The sequence below is a fragment of the Dendrobates tinctorius genome, unplaced genomic scaffold (assembly GCF_039654945.1).
Source record: "Dendrobates tinctorius isolate UK_male_01 unplaced genomic scaffold, ASM3965494v1 ptg000063l, whole genome shotgun sequence".
Lineage (NCBI taxonomy): Eukaryota > Metazoa > Chordata > Amphibia > Anura > Dendrobatidae > Dendrobates > Dendrobates tinctorius.
This window is the reverse complement of record NW_027361731.1, coordinates 14,032,304-14,048,890: the sequence shown is the minus strand read 5'-3', so window position 1 is coordinate 14,048,890 and position 16,587 is coordinate 14,032,304. Positions and strand designations below refer to the sequence as shown.

The 16,587-nt window shown below is 45.9% G+C and overlaps 1 protein-coding gene across 1 annotated transcript in view; it reads right to left on the bottom strand.

Moving 5' to 3' along the window:
- The window catches only part of LOC141094286 (uncharacterized), a 1,055,204-nt gene that overhangs the window by 577,445 nt on the left and 461,172 nt on the right, over positions 1-16,587 (bottom strand). The gene's annotated exons all lie outside the window — the stretch shown is intronic.

Here is a 16,587-nt window from a genome sequence, read left to right as displayed (position 1 = left end):
AACACTTGGCAAATTTAATTTAATGTTGATCAATACAGAGAAATGTACCTGGGATGTAGTCATCCTATTGCTACTTATAGATTAAATGGAAGCATACTCACTACTACAGAACAGGACAAGGACTTGGGTATTCCGGTTACGAGTAAATAGAGCAGCAGTAGTCAATGTCAAGCAACAGCTGCAAAAGCAAACAAGAGTTTTGGATGTATAAAAAGAGAGATGTGATCCCAAAGTATTGTTACCTCTCTATTAATCACTTGTAAGGCGACATCTTGAATACAAGATCCAGCTTTTGTGTCACGCACAGTGTAGGAAAGACTAAGTGCAACACACAGGGATAAGGGGAAGGGAGCCCAACACTAGGAAAGTGGGGAGTGGAGACCCATAGGAAGATATAACGTCACTGTCTGCCCTAATCGTCCCTATAGAGGTTCTGCACCTATCGCTGAGCAGGATACCCAATCCCTACCTGACCCTAGCAGTAAGCCCTGCTAAGGGAAGGATGGGGTAGGCGCTGGTCGATCTCCACTATAACTAAACACAGATGGGATAGACAAACAAGGGGAACACTTAACTTGAGAAGATTCGTAGAGAAACACAGACGTCCTCCAAACACCAAAAAGGAAGATAGCCGACTGCTATAGCTCCAAGCCTCAATGGTGGAAAATGGAAATATTGCCAGCCACTCCCAGCATAAACACTAAGGTCCAGGTGTGTCCACTAGAGTCGGGAGTAGGTTGCCACTGGGTCACAGAGTCAGAAGGACCAGGAAGAAGTCTGCAAAGCAAACTGCTGAGACCTTCTGCAGCCAGATGCAATGCAGTGTGACAGTCTGCAGCCTCTGACACACCCGTGACATTTGGGATCCATATTTCAAAAAAACATATTCAGAAGTTAGAGTGTGGCGCTTTGTCACTTCTCACGGAGAAACCATGAGTCGGGATAGACTAGGAGACTGAGGTCAATAGCCAGGAGGGTAGGTCATAATCAGAGGGGCTACACAAAGGCATAGTTAGATAATGGTCTGAGATGAAAATACCAGGAGAATAGCGGATCAAAGCAAAGGGGTTAGGAAAGGTCAGGCAGTGATAGATCAACAAGCAAAGCACTGGGCACAAGAAAACAAACCACACTGAGCTGAAGCTATGGCTGGCAGCTATCTGGGACTGCCAGCCCAGTTAAGTAGCGGAGCAATCAAGGGAACAGGGAGAAACCGACGAGTGCTCAGCACACAGCCTGCTCACCATGCCCCTGCACTTGCCTGGACATATGAGCTGTCAATTAATGTGTCCCAAGACAGACTGAGGGGTGGAATCGTTACATAGAGTTAGTTAAAAGGCAGGCAACTAGATTTCAAGGAATGGTCGGCCTCCCATATGATGAGAAGTTGAGAAAAGTTGGATATGTAGCTTAGAAAAAAGACGATTTACACGTATAAATATATATGTGATCAGTTCAGAAAACTTGCACATGACTTATTCCTTCCAAAGACCATACTAAGGACCAGGGGGCACTCATTATGGGTGGAAGAAAGGCGATTCTGGCAGCTAAATAGGAAAGGGTTCTTTACACTTGGAGCAGTCAGACTGCGGAATGCCTTACCACAAGAGTTAGTACAGGCAGACACTGACAGCTTTTTAAAAAGGGCTGAACGATTTCCTCGATACACATAAGTGTGTTATAGTTAAATTAGTGATAAAATGTATAATTGGTGAAGAGTTGAACTTGATGGACTGTGGGCTTTTTTCAACCTATGCATATGCAAGATGAACCGGACCGGGGGTACCCCTCTTGCGCCGGGACTGTCACCAGTGTTGCACGGGGGAGAGCTTTCAGACCTGGACCGACCTTTGCAATGGACATTAGGGGGTGGGTCTGACATAAAAAGGGTTGTGCATGGGAAAAGGGGAGCAGACCGGGCGGGAAGACTGAGTGCACAGCAGGTTGAGGTGCAGGCCTTGTCAGCAGAGCATCGCGTGAGCACAGGCCCACCTTGCATATTCCCTGTGACCGTGTCCACTGTTCATGTACTATAGACAGTTAAGCCTCCATTGTTGCCCGATACTGGGGGTGACTCATGCTCGAGAACAGTGACTGCTGCGTACAAGCAGTCCCGCCGGGAACAGGTGACTAGGCCAGAACTGCTCCGGCTGTATCATCCATTGAACTGAGCCCTATACAAGGAAACCGTGGAAACAGGAGCCCACCTAGGACAACAAAGACCCCCAATTGCATCGAAAACCCGTATCTCCATCTACTCAGGACAACTCCGGGACATCATGTGCCGCTGGTGTCGGCGCCACTGATGGAGTCCGAGACGCTGCAATCAAGAAACCAACAGACTGATAAGTTTACTCTCTCTTGAACATTCGCCTTATCCTTGTTCTCCCCATATATCCTTTCCGTTCCCACATTGCTCTATACTTTACATCCCATACTCCCTCTCTCCCTGCCTGGAGTTTAACCCTGCTAATAAATTTGTTTACTCTTAATATGCCTCCTGTCCATGACAACATCCCGATTCCTGCAATTCTACATTTGGTGTAGTTGACAGAATGTCGTTCAACAGCACGGAGGCGGCAGACCAAGCGGTTAGGGGGGACCTAGGTCCAGTATATCCCTGGGGGCAATAACCTCCCGATGTTCACTGGGAACACCACCATGCTATGGAGCTGGACTGAACGGGTCAGGGGGATGATGAGCTTGCACCCCATGACCCCTGCACTAGAGGCGGAGGTTGCCATGATGGTTTTAGATGGAGAGGGATGGATTCCACTATGCTTTGACCCCTCCCCCCCCGGGCACGAGACACAAATCTCATTTCCATGTGTCTTCTTGTCTGGGCTGAGATGTCTGGTCGATACTGGCTCGCAGGTAACCACTGTGCCTGAAGCATACTTCCGACGACACTTTACCGAGGCGATGTGGTCTGAATGGGGCCCTGTGATTAATTGACGGCTGCTAATCACTTGCCTGTCATGGTCGCAGGGGAGGTCTGGATGCAGATAACGGTCTGCGGTAAAGATATAGGTAGAAAGGGGGTGGTGCTGACCGCTGGAGATGCGGGTAAGACACACTGTCACACTAGGCATGAACGTACTAAAAGAATTCGGGAGCCTGCTCATCAATGAGTCTCCAGACCTGTTCCTGAAACTGTGGAGCCCTCGCACCCCTCAAAGAAAGGTGTTCCTGCAGCTAATCTGGGCGTCCCAAGCCCAAGAGACCTCTAGCGGTGGAAAGACTCTGGGAAAAGTAATTGCTTCTGCCTCTATTAATCGGGTCTTACCACTGGGACAAACAGTGCTCAATCTGGCAGTCAGGGCTTGTACCCCTCTTGAAGGAGTCGAGGTTCAGAAAGAGCCAGCCAATGCGCAACAATTATCTCAGGAGTTCCTTGTGGCACGGACGTTAGCTACTGTACATGACGGGACGGTCCTTGTGCGTTGTGTCAATTATGGGAAAAGGATATCATGCCCCCACCCCGAAGTGAAGTGGCTCAAGTCTTGGGAATACCGGAAGAATTGATTTCATCACAAGCTGTGCAATTGACAGCGAAACAGGGTGATCCATGGACGGTGGCTGTAGATACTACTCTGGGACCCGAGCCTCAACACCAGTGAGAGGGACGTGGTATTCTAGAACAAATGCGGGCCAAACTGACAGAATTCACACCACAGCAGGTGGAAGCTCTGTTAGGGCGATATCAGGAAGTGTTCGTGCGTATGAAGACGATTTTGGCTGCACCAAAGCGATCATGCAAGAGATTCCTACTGGAAACAATGCACCCATAAGAGAAAGGTACCGTCATATTCCACTTTAGATGTATCAGGAGGTGAAAGGAATGCTGTCTCAGATGCTGCAAAATGGTGTAATCCGAGAGTCAGAGATGGTGCGGAAGGATGGTACGCTACTTTTTTGTGTTTACTACCGTAAACGCAATGCCTGCAAAGTACGAGATTCCTACCCTGTTATGAATGAGTCACCGTAGGAGGCAAAAACAGAAATACTAGCTAAGTCCAGAAAACCAGAGAAGTTGGCAGCTATCGGATTGCAGACCCCTGAACCTATCAACAACAACTAGCAGTAGCCGTGGGGGGTTCCTACGGTGCCCTAGACCCCTCGATCACAGCCGGAGAACTACATAGCCTAAAGACAGAAAGGGAAATCTAAACTGCCCCAGAGCAGACCCCAAAGCAATAGGCAGCCCCCAACATATAATGACGGTGAAGCAAGATGAAAAAACACTCACACAGATAGAAAGATAGGCTGAGCAAAAGATGGGGCCCAAGCTAACTAGATAGGACAGGATAGAAAAGCTGCTGTCTGTAATCCGCCAAAACCCTATCAAAACAAGAGCCAACAGCTGATAGGGAAAAAACCCCTGAAGACGCTAGGCCTCAAAAAGACTATATCAGCACTCAGGTATTTTCTGACGACAGAGCAAAAAGGAATTCAGCTCACCCCAGCAGGGAATGGCAGAAATCAAGGAAAACAATGCAAAACAAAACCAAAACACAAATGCAAAAAGTAGAGCAGAAAACTTAGCTTTTGAGGAGCAGGAATCAGACTGGTCTCCTAGAATCCCTCAGAGAGATCACCAGCAAGGCAGAAGGGCGTCGGCTGCCTTATATCCAGTCAGTAACTCCCGTCACCCAGTCATCATCATCCTGCCCAGGTGCCTGGCAATCAGCCTCACTACCCTCCTTCACCAGAAGAGGGAGTTCATCAGACCTCAACGGTGAAGGGGAAAATGAACTCACAACATTACCCACTACCATGGATTGAAGAGTCCTTATCTGACCTGGGAAACACCAAATACTTCTATACGTTGGATCTAGCCAGCAGCTATTGGCAAGTAACAATGTCCGAGCATAGACTGCCTTTATACTCCCCATAGGTTTATACGAATTCAAATCGGATGCCGTTCGGTTAGGCTAACACGCGGGTACGTTTCAACCGTTAATGGAGAGGTGTTTAGGGGATTTGAACTTCGAGGCCACTCATTTACTTCAATGGTATCATTGTTTATGCTGCTTCGTTCGAGGAACATCTCCGAAGACTAGAATGGGTGTTGAGCCATCTTCAACAGCATGGTATAAAAGTAAAGCCCAAGAAATGTCATCAGTTTCGCACCCAAATTGAGTACTTGGGACACGTCTGCTGAAGGAGTCAGACTATCTCATGAGAAAATTGCTGCAATGCAGGACTGGCCTACCCTGAAGACCGTGAAAGATGTGCGAGCTTTCCTAGGACTCACCGGATACTTTCGGCGATTTGTGAAGAACTTTACTCGCATAGTGAACCCGCTGTTAGAGCAGTTGAAGGGGGTACCGTCCAGTGCAAGGAACAGAACTGTGCAATGGGGAGAGCGTCAGGAGGAAGCGATTTGAGCTCTGAAACTGGCCTTGACTGAGGCACTAGTGTTGGCCTATGTTGACTTCTCTCAACTGTTTATCCTCCATACTGATGGAAGCCTGCATGGACTCGGAGCTGTGCTGTTCCCGATCCAGAGTGGAAGAGAATGAGATATCAGAGGCAGAAACCCAATAATTATCTTCCTGTCTCTCAGAGAATGACTGTTATCTGGGTGATTTGTGATAGATTTTCAAAGATGGTCCATCTTGTACCACTCCCAAAGTTGCCATCTTCCGCTGAGTTCGTTCCCTGGTTTTTACAACAGGTGAGTCGGTTACATGGGATTCCTGAGAACATTGTGTCGGACAGAGGAGTCCAGTTTGTTTCCAAATTCTGGAAAGCCTTTTGTTTCAATCTGGGAATTCAGTTATCCTTCTCCTCTGCGTTTCATCCCCAGACCAATGGGCAGACTGAGAGAACAAACCACACCTTGGAGTCTTATTTAAGATGTTTTATATCTGCTGATCAGGATGATTGGGTCTCATTTTTGCCCTTGGCCGAATTCGAGCTGAACAATAGAGCTAGTTCTGCCACTTTGATGTCACCCTTTTTCTGTAATTTTGGGTTTCATCCTCGATTCTCTTCAGGGCAAGTGGAATCTTCGTCCTGCCCAGGTGTGGACACTGTGGTTGAGAGAATGCAGCAGATATGGGACCAAGTGGTGGATAAGTTGTCACTCTCTCAGGAAAAGGCCCAGCGATTTTCCAACCGGCATAGGACCATTGGTCCCCGGTTTAAAGTGGGTGATATGGTTTGGTTGTCGTCTAAGAATATTCCTATGAAGGTTGCATCTCCAAAATTTAAGCCAAGATTTATTGGACCTTATAAGATTTTGGAGATTCTTAATCCTGTTTCTTTTCGATTGGCTCTTCCAGTTACATTCAAGATCCATAACGTATTTCACAAATCACTGTTGAAGAGGTTTGTTGAGCCAGTAGTTCCTATGGCAGCACCTCCTGACCCTGTATTGGTTAAAGGCAATGTGGAATATGAGGTAGAGAAAATATTGGATTCTCGTTTGGTTAGACGGAGACTCCAGTATTTGGTCAAATGGAAGGGTTATGGCCAGGAGGATAATTCTTGGGTCTCTGCCTCTGATATTCATGCCAATAGATTGGTTCGTGCTTTTCACCAGGCAGGCCCATCCTGATCGGCCTGGTGGCGTGGATGAGGGTTCGGTGACCCCTCCTCAAGGGGGGGTACTGTTGTGAACTCATTTTCTGGTCTACCAGTTGTGAGTTCTCCTTCTGGGCTCCCTCTGGTGGTAACAGGAGGTAGTGAGGTTGATTTAATTAGATCCAAGATGGCCGCTGACCAGGGAGGTCGCATCTAACACAGCTTCCTGTCACACTCCACCATCCGAGCCATCCAGCCTTGGAGAACACCTACTTTGCCATCAAAAATACACCAGCTGCAACCTGTAACATCAGGGTCTTGGCGGATTTGGATCTGGTAGACTGCCGAACCTCTGCACGCTCTCCCCAGGCTAGTGACTGCTGCGCCCCCCCTCCTCTCCATCTTGGACTGTCTGGGTTCCTCCCTGCTCCCCGACACCCAGCATCACCAGCCCGCATATTTCCAGTTACATACTGAGCTATCGTCAGCAGCTGTGCATAGGGCATGTTGGTCTGGGGTGGTTCAGCGGAGAGCAGAGATAAGATAAGCGGAGATAAAAGAAGCACGGAGAGCAGGGGGAGAGGCCCTCACTTACTGTCCCACCACCATTAACACGAGGAGCACAGGCTAACAGCAGTTGGGAGATACAGCAGAAGTGCTACTGAACTTCAACACCACTGACCCTGGCACTTAAAACTGCTGATAATTCAGGCTGACAACTGATAATGCAGGGTCTGTTTTCTCTCCTAATTGCTCTGGGACCATAAACATCAAAGGCTATCAGCCTGTGTAGGGCAGAGACAGACGGTAACCAGAGCCACTGTTACCTAGATTAACCCTTTATAGCCCTGCTCAGAGCTCTAGCTCACTGCTCGGGCTGCTTTTGGGATTGCAAGCTGTGTCCCTGGACTGACGTCTTGTGTATTTTGGAGGCAAGAGAGAAGCTGTGCATAGAGCTTTACTACACACCATAATAAGCGCTCATCTTAGTGGATTGTACAGCTTTTTATTCTCCACTCCTGGTGTACCACAACTTTAACCAGTAGGATCTACCAGTATTATACCCGGATTCATACCATAAAGCATTGACTGATAAACAATGTCGTATTAAACACCCCTTAGCCAGCAAGGGGAGCCATTGCACCATAACCTGACAATAATCTCCGATACAGAGCATTCCTGCAACACTATGGGGAAGTCGAGTGTTACACCCCCCAAAAATACATCTAAAGCTGTGAAATCTGTTACCCAAGCTGATGCTGACCAATTTTTAAAGAAACAGGGCACTACAACAAACTCAACAAACCCCGCCAAACGCACAGATTTGTCCTACATAGATGATTCTGACTCTGAGGTGGAGAGTGACAAAGATGGAGAGAGCTCGTCTAAAGACCCCATGGTTACCTGCTCCTTCATAAAGCGTATATTGATTAAAGCCCTTGAACCAATTGGTCATGAGTTGGCAGAGATAAAGCATGACCTAACCCAACAGGGCCACAGACTGGAGACACTTGAACTGTCCCAAACTGCATTCTCACAGCAATCCAATGCGCTGCTTGATAGCCTGAACACTCATGAACGGCAACTACATCTGATCCATAATACCCTGGAAGATCACGAGAACCAAGAACGCTACAAAAATATTAGGATTAAAGGCCTTCCCGAATCTGTGGCATTTGAGGCTTTGGGCAAAGCTGCATTAGAGATTTTCAGGGGCCTGCTTGCTGACGACAATACCCGAGATATTGAGCTAATCCGGGTCCATAGGGCCCTCCACCCCAAACCACCCCAAGGAGAGGCGCCCCGAAATGTATTATGTCACTTTCTGGACTACTGAGTCAAGGATCTGCTTCTGCGTAGAGCAAGGGAACAGCAGGAGATCATCTATGAGAGCACACGGATCCAGCTCTTTCAGGATCTGTCGGCTATTACTCTGAAAAAACGAAGGTTGTTGAAACCTTTCACGGAGGCTATATTGCAGAGGGGTCACCGTTTCCGTTGGCTATTCCCTTTCGGAGTCCACTTGACGGCAGGAGACATGAAGATCGTCGCCAGGTCATCCGCAGATGTTAGAGCTGCCTGCAAAATCCTTGGCATAACTCTTGAATCCTACCCGGATCTGGAGACATTCCGTTCTGCGACGCTGATACAACCTCATCCGAGCCCAGTCCCTTGGCAACAAACGACCCCGAGGGCACAGCGCGTGAGGAGAAAGTCAGCTAAATCTCTGACTCCTAAAATACCTGATGAGGACACCTGAGTGGTATTTGCACTCAATGTTGTTGAATTTTGTCGCCTGTCTTTTCCTAGTCATTTAAGGAAGGGAAAACTGTTTTGATTCTTTCTCCTGGGACGCTGTTAGTCTCGGTCAAGGGATCCAAAAACAGGTTGCGGCTTTTCTTCTTTCTTGAAGCCCTAAGTATGCTATTTGTCTCACTCTACCCCTTCCCCTTCAGTCCTTGGCTCCATTGTTCGCTACTTCAAGTAGCTCCTGTTACGCATTGCTCAACAAGGACGACTTAGTTAAATATAGCTTTGTATGTTGAACGTGCTCCCCAAAACTGGCTACCAATGCCACGCATTATATGCGTTATCGGAGTTTGAATCTGAAAATGTTATATATAGTTTTCTGTTAACAAAACTAATGTTTCTCCTTTTCCATCTCTCTATGGTTTCTAGACTTTTCTCTTCTCCTTCCACTCTTCCTATCCCTTCCCACCTCCTAATCCCTATAGGCACAAACAGCACCTTTTTACGGGAAACACCAGACAAGATTGTTCTATATCACTATGCCGAACACCGATAAGGTAATTACTTTTGCATCCTTAAACGCCCATGGCCTTAGTTTACTGAGCTCCAGCCACCCCACGCTATATAGACTTAAAAAACAAAAGGCGGACATGATATTTGTCCAGGAGACCCATTTTAAACCTAATAGACTACCGAACTTTGAACGATCAAGCTATGACACATGTACCATGCCACCTCAACCCAGTCTGGTTCGAGGGGAGTTTCCATCGCTATACTGAGGGGAGTTTCGTTCCAATTCAGAGAATCCCTCACAGATCCTCAAGGGAGTTACGTATGTGTTAAAGGTTTACTCAATGGCTCGTTGATGACTCTTTGTAGCCTGTACGCACCCAATAAAAAAACTGTTAAAATGGTTAATATCAACCCGAAAAAAGATAGAGAGTTTTAGAGAGGGTGTGCTCTTGATCGGAGGAGACCTAAACATTGCAATGGAACCTATGTTGGACACTTCCAAACAAAAAAGCGCTATCTCTCCTAGAGATCTGATGAGACTGCATACTATTCTTAATTCTATGCAGTTAACTGACTCATGGAGATACTTAAACACCTCCGCACGAGATTACACTTTCTATTCCAACCCCCATAAGTCCTATCATCGTATAGATTACATTTTTGTGCCGAGATCGCTCTTGCCAAGACTGTCTACTACAAACATAACCCCGAATGCTTACTCAGACCATGCCACTGTTATCAATTTCTACACCCAGAATGCACTCAGGTACCAGGTCTTGGCAAATAAATGAATCACTGCTGGGCTTACCTGATATTTGGGTGCGACTTAATAAAAGACTTCATCAATACTTCCAACAAAACGAAATAGAGGGGACCTCCACCCAGACCCTTTGGGAAGCGCATAAAACAGTGCTGAGAGGCAAACTTATCTCCATTGCATCTTATTACAATAAAAATAGACATCAGGAAGTCCAGAGCTTATACGACGATATAGCTGAGCTGGAGATGCGACACAAAAAAACCATTGCCCATACAACCCTAGCCTCCATCACTCGCAAGAGACAAAAATTGAAAGATATTCTTAATGCCAGTTCGGCGAAAATGTATACGTCATGGAAAAATAGAATGTTTGCGCATAGAGATAAGGACTCCAAATTCTTTCTATCCCGGCTCCGTAAAAGGCAAGCCCATAACCAAATCCACTCCTTCATGAACTCCCATGGTGTTACAGCACAGAACCCCACCCATATTGAGACGGCCTTTCTGGAATACTATACACAGCTCTATAATCAACGTCCAAGTGACATGGGGGCTCATATGCTTCAGAGAAGATCAGACACTGCTCACTTTCTGCAGACGTTGAATCTCCCTACATTAACAATATCTCAACAAAATAAACTAACTAAACCTTTCACACTGGAGGAGCTCCGGTCTACCCTGTCGAAGTGTCCTATAGGCAAAGCCCCTGGCAAAGATGGGTTCTCGGCACAATATTACAAAACTTTCGCCACCCTCCTCTTGCCCCATCTCCTGAAGATCTGTAACGATACACTTGAGGGTCAACCACTTCCACAACAAATGCTCGAAGCCAAAATATCATTAATACACAAAGATGGCAAGGACCCGACCTTATGTAGCAGCTACAGACCCATATCTCTGTTGAATGTTGACCTGAAACTACTGGCCAGCATGTTTGCACGTAGGATTGCCGAGTTCTTGCCAGATCTGATCTCATTGAATCAAACTGGTTTTGTGGGCGGGAGAGAGGGAAAGGATAATACTCACAAAATTCTACACCTCCTTCAATATGCCAAAGCTCACAAGATCCCTTTAGTTTTGCTGGGTACAGATGCTGAAAAGGCCTTCGACAGGGTGAACTGGATTTATTTGGAGGAGACGCTCTTACGCTTCGGCTTACCATCTGCGCTAGTTACAGCCATTATGGCTATTTATCATAACCCGACTGCACGCATCAAGATTAACGATTCATTGACGAACACATTTACCATCCACAATGGGACCAGACAGGACTGCCCGTTGTCTCCACTGTTGTTTGTCCTGGCAATGGAGCCTTTATTGATTTCAATACAAGAAAATCAGAGGATAGAGGGCATCAGAATATACAACTCATTTTAAAATGGCAGCTTTTGCTGATGACCTTCTAGTCCTCTTATCCAATCCTCTAAAGGGTCTCCCTGCTTTGATGGCGCTAGTGGAGCAATACGGCAACCTCTCTAATTTCAAAATAAATTTGTCCAAATCGGAAGCTCTGGACTTTCATGTCCCCACACACTCCCTAACAAAACTGAAAAACTTATACCCGTTCACTTGGCCCAAGTCCCATATCACATATCTTGGGGTGAAGATAGGTAGATCAGACCAAGATTTATTTAAATTGAATTTTCTCCCTCTGCTTGACTCCACAGTAAGTCTCATTAAGCAGTGGAGAGACTCCTATCTATCTTGGATGGGGAGGAAGAATATAATGAAAAGTCTGATTCTCCCTAAATTTACCTACTTATTTCAGATGTTACCCATAAAAATACCATTGTCTTATCTTCAGAAAGTGAACTCCCTTTTCTCCATATATACGTGGAAGAGTAAAAAGCCCCGCATATCTTACCGCTTGCTGACGCTCCCAAGGACATGTGGGGGGATGGGCGCACCAGACATCAGACGCTACTATAGAGCTGCAATCTTGTCTAGGACGGTGGACATCATACGAGGTTCCAAAGATAGGCAGTGGATCGAGGTTGAGGAGGCACTTGCCCCCCTTCCTCTCAGATCCCTTTTCCTAATACAGTCCCATAATCGACCTAACACTCCTCTACTAAATTCACATACTAAAGCCACACTCAAAATATGGCAAGACTCCATAGACATCTTAGCCCCACCTCTCTCCCCCTTACTTCGACTCTCGGACATTCTAGCCCATTCAATGCCACACTCAGGGCAAACTAGAGATCGTCTAAAGTACTCTAACATTTCTATTGATCATTTACTACAGGAGGGATCACTCGCCCCTCTACCGGAATTGCAGCATCACCCAAGTTTATCATCGTTAAGCTTTGTCCAATACGGCTCCATCAAAGAATTTATAAAACGACATATTAAACATACCAATCTAGCCAGAGTTCTAACTATGAAATGCTTTGCACCAGAATCTCTAGACCCAAGAAAATATTCTCTACTGTCTACCGGACCCTATTGACCTCTGATACCTGCCCGAAGAGAGCATATATTTCTCATTGGGAATGATACTTAGGTTATCACTTCACACCGGCCCAGACTCTTTATATTTATAACCACTCCCATGGCCCGATCCAGTGTGTCCGAGCACAGGAGAACTCTTTCAAAATAATCACGAGATGGTTTCATACACCACTCTGGAGTTCTGGTTGGAGTGCAGATGCATCACCTACGTGCTGGAGATGCGGAACGGGTACTGGCAGCTATTTTCATATTTGGTGGCAATGCCCCATCATCCTTAAATTCTGGCAACAAGTTGAGCGCCTTATTAATAGCGTGGTACAGAAAAAACTGAGTCTGAAACCAGAGACCGCTTTATTGAATTTCTTGATCTGGCCTGAACATAGACAGGCATCGATTTTGGCCCAACATATTCTTGCTGCGGCCAAATTGTTAATACCGGTCCACTGGAAAACTACTAACCTTCCCACTTTACTGCAACTCCAGGATAAGGTTCACTTGCTTTATCATGTGGCAGAAACGGTGTCCCTGGTGAACCACGCTCAGGCTTCCTTCCTGGACATTTGGCAACCATGGGTTAACTATAGATCCTCATCCCTTACTAAATAAATTAAATCTTACTTTGTCGCATTCCACGACCTACCATGCCTACCCCCCTCCCCCTATCCTCTTCCTCCCTTTCCAACTATTTCCCCTCTTACTGTACCTATTCTTATCTGCATTCCTCTCTCTTTAGTCTTACTCTCTGCTCTCCTTTTTTTTTTTTTCGTATTTATATCTATAGATGATTCTCTACACTTTAATTTTCAGGCAAGATTGGTACACCTGAACGGACTCAAATATGTATTACTTTATTCTTGCAATGGACTTACACTCCGCACCATAACCAGTTCGTCCGGTTCTCTGAGGACTGAATCACTATCATGGTGCGGACCTCTTTTCTCACCTTGTTTGTTCTCATAATTCTATCAACCGCTCATTTCACATTACCTAATCCCGTTTCACGTGTAGGAATCATAACCTTTATGTGAATGTCTTATTTTTACTCTTTAATAAAAAGAATTTTGAAAAGAAAAGAGGTTGATTTAATTAGTAGAGATCTGCCACCTGATGATGAGGCTAACGATTGGATCTCTGGAATCTCAGACTGGATTTAAGACAGCCGACGCCCTATTCTGGTGCTGGTGATTCATTCTGGCTTTTCAGGTCTTGGTTTTCAGCTCTGTTCCAGTCATCTCAAGCTAAGTGTTTCTGCTAATGTTCACACTTGATTTTGTTGGTCTATTCAGTTTGTGTGGTCAGCCAGCCCCGGCTGGGGCTGTGCTGAATTTCCACTCTTATTTATCTGTATTTGCCAATTTGCTTTTTGTCCCTTATTAGATTGGCTTCTTTTTTGCTCTGTCTCAGAATATTTCAGAGTGCTGATATAGTGGGAGGAGTCTAGTGACTTCAGGGTTAATTTTGTTATCAGAAGTGTTGGACATTATTTTTGTAGGGTTTTGGGCAGATTGCAGACAGTGTCTTTCCTTTCCTGTCCTTTCTAGTTAGTTTGGGCCCCATCGTTTGCTCAGCCTAGTTTCCGGCCTGTGTTTATGTTTTCATCTTGTTTCACCGTCAATACATGTGTGGGGGCTGTCTATTCCTTTGGGGTCTGCTCTGGGGCAGTTTTCCCCTTTTCTTGCTTTAGGCTTATTTAGTCCTCCGGCTGTGACGAGGCGTCTAGATTCATCGTAGGAACGCTCCATGGCTGCTGCTAGTGGTGTGGTTAGGATCAGGGGTCTGCAATCTGCATAGTTACCAACCTCTCTGGTTTTCTGTGACTTAGCTTGTTTAGTTTTCCTCCTCGGTGACCCATTCATAACAGAGCTCACTTTCGTCCAGAGAAGATATTTCAGTGGCTACAAAGACTAGTTTATCATCCTCGACTGAAGGCCGTAGTGGAGACCTGTTGGCTTTGTAGAAGCTGCGAACTGGCCAAGCCGCCGGAACAGATGGCTCCCACTCAGACCATAGTGAAGTCAACCCCTCTATTAATGATAGACTATCTGACAATTGGCCCAGCGCATCAGGGATATGAACATTGCTTGGTGATGACGGATCACTTCACGAAGTTTGCTGTCGTAACTCCGACACGGGACTAGACCGTCGAATCTGCTGCATATGCCATCTCTAAGAACTTCATCCAGGTATACGGCTGCCCGAAGCGAATTCACTCCGATCAAGGTGCCCGTTTTCTCGGGAAAGTGACTGAAGAGTTACACCGGTTGTATCAGATCAGGAAATCTCGGAAGAGGTCCTTCCACTCACAGGGAATGGGGCCTTGGAATGGTTCAATCGTACTCCAGATGTTGAGGACATTGGAAGACAGGAAGGCTTGGTGGCCTGAGTTCGCAGCTGAGTTAGTGTGGGTGGTACAATAACTGAAGCCACAGCACCACTGGTTACATGCCTTATACCCTACTGTTCAGCCAACCTGGAAGACAGATTACCGAGCTAGAACCTGAGGAGGACTACCCTTGGACAGGGGTGTCCACCTGGGTCCGAGAACATTGTCATCGGCTGCAGACCCTACATCATCTGGTACAGACTAGATTTCAGGAACTGGAACATCTGGAAACAGCTCCTCTGCGTGGGACAGACCTTCAAGCTGGGGACCGTGTATTGGTGCGAGAAAAGCATCCTCGAGTTAAACTGGAGTCTCGGTGGGAAAAGAACCCATATCGGGTGAAGTGGAGAATCAACTCTGAAGGGGCCGGTCTACGAGATACAGCCTGAGGGAGAGGAGAACGCTTCCACTCGAATAGTTCACCTGAATATGTTACAGCCCTGCTTATCAAGAGATCCTGTCATGATGTGACTACAAGATCCCAGGTACCTTCAGTTGCATCACATCTAATGCGGCATACTTAATTATTTGTGCTAAATGTCCAACTGGGGTCTGTATGTAGGGGAGACCTGCTTAGAACAAGAATGAATTCTCACTGCCACACAATAAGAGAAAAAGAATAGATCTACCTGTGACAAAACATTTTTGTATCCCAGATCACAGCATCATGGACATGAAATTACTTGTATTGAAAGGTAACTTCAAATCTCAGAGAGACAGAAGAATCTGGGAGTATAAACTTATGACAACCTTTGACACATTCAGTGCATGAATGAATGTATTGCATGGGTAAATTTTTTTTTTTTTTTAAAGCAGTTAAGGAATTTTCTCCTCTGACCTTGTCGAGGCATCAGGACCATGGACCAGAGCTCAATTACAGGACAATGACAGTTTCACCCTCCATATCTATGAACTGTTCCAATATTTACGGGCACAACTGTTTCTCCCTTTCCCATAATGATCATTCTGCTTCACGTCACTTGTCTTATCTACTGCATTATTTCTCTGCTGTGTTGTGTATAAATATGTGATTCTTCAGATTTTGTATTAGACTAGCCTGATGAAGAGACCTGAGTAGTCTTGAAAGCTTGCAATTTGTTACCATATTTTCAGCTAGCCATTAAAAGGAATCAACCACTGAGGACTCTCAATTCTAAATATTTTTCTATCTACTGGCTAACACGATACAAATATATATATCTTTCCTGTACAATTTTCCAGTAATTCATTTTTCACACTTTAGGTATCATAATGACTTCTCTCTGTGTGTGATTTTTTTATGTTTATAAAGCGGTTGTCCACTATTTGGCCAAACCCTCCTCATTCCTCATGTTTGGTTCTATTAAAATAAAAACAATTATACTTGCCTCCCGTGCTGGTGCCGTTCCAGCGGTGTCAGCATTTGCGTTCCCAGGACTCATATGAGGTTGTTGCATTACGTGAGCCCTGCGCTAATTCAGCACTTGCATCACTGTCACCACCTTCGGTCAAATCAAACATCAAAAAGAAGTTAGAAATCAGCGGCAGCCCTGGCTTCTTGTTGATGTTCAATACTTCCTAATGAGGTGACAGTGAAGCTGGCGCTCAATGGACACAGGGCTCGTGTAATGTAACCACATTATGTGACACCCAGGAACTCGAGTCCCAACACGGCTGGAATGGCAACAGCACAGAAGGCGAGTATGAGTGTTTTTGTT